Genomic DNA, 4,682 nt, shown 5'->3' on the forward strand with positions numbered 1-4,682 from the left:
TCTCAGTTTTTTCCATTCTACCTGCCTATGTTCAGGACAAAAACTTACTATATGGTCTAAAAATATACACAGGATAGTAATTAGACTGACTACTGGGTTTTCCACTTCCATATTTCTGGGATACTTTGGCAGATGACCGGAACCAATTACAATTATATGTTAACAAAAAAGAGCTAACTTTCCTACCCTAATTCAGGTTACTAGATGGGTTGTTTCTCAATGGCCTATCAACTCTACCAGGAACAAACAGGGGCACAGAAAGAGAATTTTAAAAAAGGAGACCAACAAGGCCCTACTAAACTTTCAGACTTATGCTAACACATCATTAGCCTACAACCATCAAAATGGTTTGCTACTGAATGGGTCCTGAGGCCAAGGGCATGTTGGACAGCCCCTAATAACACTCAGTGACTCTGTGGGACTAACCATTGGCCTTGGATACCCCAAGGTTGGATTGGAAGGTATACTCTGGAATTTCCTTGGGTACAAGGGTGACAAGTAAAACATGTTTGAGTGCCCAGTCAATTTACTTATATTAAAATACTGATTGACTGAGAGCATTTTTTTGCTAGTAAAATCATTTAGTTTCTATAGATACCCCCAAAATTTTGGTGACAGCAGCTGAGGAGAATCTCCTTTCTTTACTCTGAAGTTTGAATGATAGAAAAGGGCAATTATACAAAATAGTATGGCTTTGGACATCCTCACAACAGCCCAGAGTGGTACAAGTTCCATTATCAAGATTAAATGTTGTGTATATATATATTCCTGTTGACTCTTCTAATATGTTCTCTACATTAAAGAACTTATACTGTTTGTATACTGTTTCATTCAGACTATGTCAGACACCACTGTGCCAGTGAACAGCTCTGGAACTGGATCTTCAGTTTTTCATGATGAAAAAAGATGATACATATTGTGGTAGTTTGAATAGATGGCCCCCAATATATTCAGTGTTTTATTACTTTCTAGTTTGCACCTGTATCACCTGGAGGCGGTGTCACTGGGTGGATCTTAAGGTGTGGTGGTGGGTTTCAGATTTCAGTCTAAAGATACACAAAGTGTGCCTAGCTGGAGTTCCTGAAGTGTGCTATGTGGCTTTTGGCTTTTGGCTTGTGCTTCTCTCTCTCTCTGCTTGGTCCTGTGAAGGCAGGCCAGCTTCTTCTGCCATTTATGGAACTTCCCCTGGATCTGTAAGCTTCAATAAATATCCCTTCCTCCATAACTGTGCCTGGTCTGGAAGTTCATTTCAGTGAACCTGAAGCTCTCTGCTACACATACCATATGAAGGAAAAGATGATAAAATCAAAATGAAAGAGAGACTGAGAGGGAGAAGGGGTATGATGGAGAGTGGAGTTGCAAAGGGGAAAGTGGGGGGCGGAGGCAATTACCATGGTTTATTGTCTATGCTTATGGAAGTTGTCAATAAAAAAATTTAAAAAAGATTATACTTATTATAGTCTTCATGGTTATTCTATTGAGTTTTGGACCTTGTATATTCAATTGCTGTTTTAACTTTAATCTCTGCTCATTTACAGATAACTCATACTCAGATGGTCATACAACAATCTAACTCCGTTTATATGGGCTGTTTTGATCACTCATTAAAAGCTGATTAATCACCACTTCCTACAGGACTAACAACCATCCCTTCATGATCTCTGAGATAGGCTCCAATCTTATGTCACAAATACAATTCTTTATTTTTTAAATTTTATAATTTTTTTAATTTCAAAGTCAGTGCCAGAGAAGTTTCCTGCAAATATTATTTCTCTGAGAACTTCTTATAAAAATCTTTTCAGAAAAGCCTTTATATAATTCAGGGAAAAGGGCTGTACAATCTGCAAATGTTTAACACATAAACTGGAAGGAAATTGATTTTTTCATACTTATAAAAGTTCAATTAAGAAAAAAATTGTATGAATAATGCAAAGCATTTGCTTACATATTTAAAAAATTTAAAAATAAGATAATTGCTTTTCAAACCCAGACAACAGTCTCAAAGCACTTTTCACAGCCCACTGTGAGAGAATAATGGCTGTTCTTGGCCATTTCTTGCACCAGTGCAGTAGTGCAGTGTGTTCTAGCTGTTATTCCTCTCACTTTATCTTCTTTTTTTTTCTCTCTTATTAGCTTTTTGCTCTCCTCTCTTCTCCTTTTATTCACTGGGTTTCGAGGGTCATAGATTTCAATTATGTCTGAGTCTTGCATGCTTACATCTTTGACTTTTCTGGTTTTGTCTTTGAACTGTAGCACATGCGACATCCATCCTTCGTCGTCTTCTACTTCTGTGTCTGAAACATCATTTTCAGGAGTTTCAGCAATTGCTTGAGTGAGTTTTGATTTAAATTGGTTCAGCAGCGCAAGAGTCTGTCCTTCTCGGGATGTTCCCTTCTTTGGCTGCTGTTTCCTTCTCTCCCGCCTGTACTCTGCAACAGCGCCCTCCGGCTCAGCGTCTTCCTCTTCCTCTTCTTCCTCTACTTTTGTGATGGCTCCTTGCTTTTGTTTTGCTGCTAAGAGTTGTCGCTTTAGTTGTCTTGCTTCTTTTCTGAGCTCTTCACTGCGGCTGACGGTTTTCTCCAATTCTCCCTCTCTGGCTGATTTCACAGTTGTACTTGTGCCCTTTTTTAACTTTTTGGCAATTCTTTCTTTCATCAGATTCTTTTCTTTACTACCAGAATACTCGTCATGCTCGGCACTTTCACCTTCTTCGTCATCTTCTAAATCTCTGGTTGCAACATCTTTTTCACTTTCCACAGCTGGAACTGAGCTTAAACATGGGTCATCCTTAAGCAGGTCATGAATGCTTTTGCTTTTTCCTTTCATGCTAACTAACTCGACTTACTTCCTCCTCCTCCTCTTCAGTTCCTTCTCCAAAAGACAGTAAATTAAAACTTTTTGTGCCTTTGGGTTTCAACTTCTTGATTTCTTCTTCTGGTATCTCTTTCTTGAGCCTCTTACTTTCCCTTGGAATGATGTCATCAAAAGGATTAAGCAAAACCTCACAACTTCTGATTCTGTGTGGATTATGGGGTCTTTCTTCACCAATATTCATTTCGGTCAGTCACAGCATGTTGTACATTGTATCCCCTGTAACTTTTCCAAAGATGGTGTGCTTATTGTTAAGTTCATCTGCTCAACCCAGTGTAAAGAAAAACTGGCTGCCATTATCATGTGGACCAGCATTTGCCATGGCAACCAGCCCTCTCCGGTTAAAATGCAACTGTGAGTGAAATTCATCCTTGACGGGGGCTCCATAGATTGGCTCTCCACCAGTCTCTGTGCCAGTAGGATCTGCTCCCTGTACCAGGCACAACTCTATGAAAAATGGTGTTGTCATAATAGGCTTCCAAACAGAGCTGAATGAAATTCCAACAGGCTTTGGGAGCTTCTTTTGACCAGAACTCTATGTCAATGTTTCCAGCTGTAGTTTTCAGTAAAACCTTTACATCAGACTTGTACAAGTACCGGGCACGAGAAGTGCTGGTATGAGATGGATCAAGACATTTTCCTGGGGTCACAAGGCTGGCAGGTAAAATAACTGTTCAAGGGATACAGAAGTGCTATCTTTAAGTGCTTCACACGCAACACTGTCACAGGAAAGAAAAGAACTACACCCTCTGGTGATGTCTTCCAACTCTAAGGTCCCCTGAAGCTGCCCCTCCCCCCACGCCACTTACAATTCTTTTATACCAAGTCAAAAAAAAAAAAAAAACCCCAAAAACATATATGTCAATATATGACTGACTCAAAGATTTCTCTCTTGGGCCTTTAGGTAGTTCCCCCCTCTTCTGGGAGAATCTAACTGTCATGCTCGATGACCCCTTCAACTGGAAGTAAAGACTGACCAGTCATTGCCCCCTTTCCTCTAAAAGCAGTTGGAGTGTTTTCTCAAGAGAGGGGGAAGAGATAAGGGGTACTAGTTGGGATTGGGTCCAAGAGAGGGAATGAAAAAGATGTAATACCACCTTCTTGCTTCAACAAAACCAGAATTTAGAATTTGATCCAGTCTTATTCAATCAGCTCTTTCTCTAAGAATCACTTGAGTCTGAGGGTAAAGCCTACCACAGTTAGATTCTAAATAGTTTCTTACCAGGTAAACAAGGCCTCTGGATTTTCACCTTTCCTGAACTTTTAAATCCATGCTTTTGTAAGACTCCCATGGGGGCTCTCCTCCTGCTCTTGGTACTTTTCTTCTCTTAACCTAATAAAGTCTACTTAAGCTTTACCCTCTGGTTTATATATTTAATTTTTTAAATTCATAAGACGAGGATCTGTGGCACACTAAATTTATTGGTTTATTGGCATTGACAAAGAACCTCAAAACTCCTATAACATTAGGACTTTTGTTGTTTTTCAGTTGGATATAAATGGGTTTGAAGAACCTGGGCCTTTAGTCTTCACAGACAAGTGCTTTAACTACTAAGTTATCTTTCCAGCTCCTTGTCTTTTAATTTCGAGTAAACATTCATGTTTATTCTAAAAACAAAATCTCTTATCTCCTCGGGTAGTTTTCTTAACCTTCTGCTGTGTGTAGATTAATCAGCCTGCAGAGTGACAAAAGCAGGGCTGTAGTCCTCTGAGGTCTCAGAAGCTATTATCTGCTTCTTCTGCATGATCTACTTGCATAGGATTGATGAATCAGAAGTGTGCTCCCAGACTTGAGGAATGGGCTTTAACAC

General features: G+C 39.5%; 1 pseudogene; it reads right to left on the minus strand.

The window, feature by feature from the left end:
- Nucleotides 1-1,980: 1,980 nt before the first annotated feature.
- LOC101609877 lies at nt 1,981-3,855 on the minus strand (annotated as a pseudogene).
- Between the last annotated feature and the right edge of the window lie 827 nt (nt 3,856-4,682).

Source organism: Jaculus jaculus, chromosome 6 (genome assembly GCF_020740685.1).
Source record: "Jaculus jaculus isolate mJacJac1 chromosome 6, mJacJac1.mat.Y.cur, whole genome shotgun sequence".
Taxonomy (NCBI): domain Eukaryota; kingdom Metazoa; phylum Chordata; class Mammalia; order Rodentia; family Dipodidae; genus Jaculus; species Jaculus jaculus.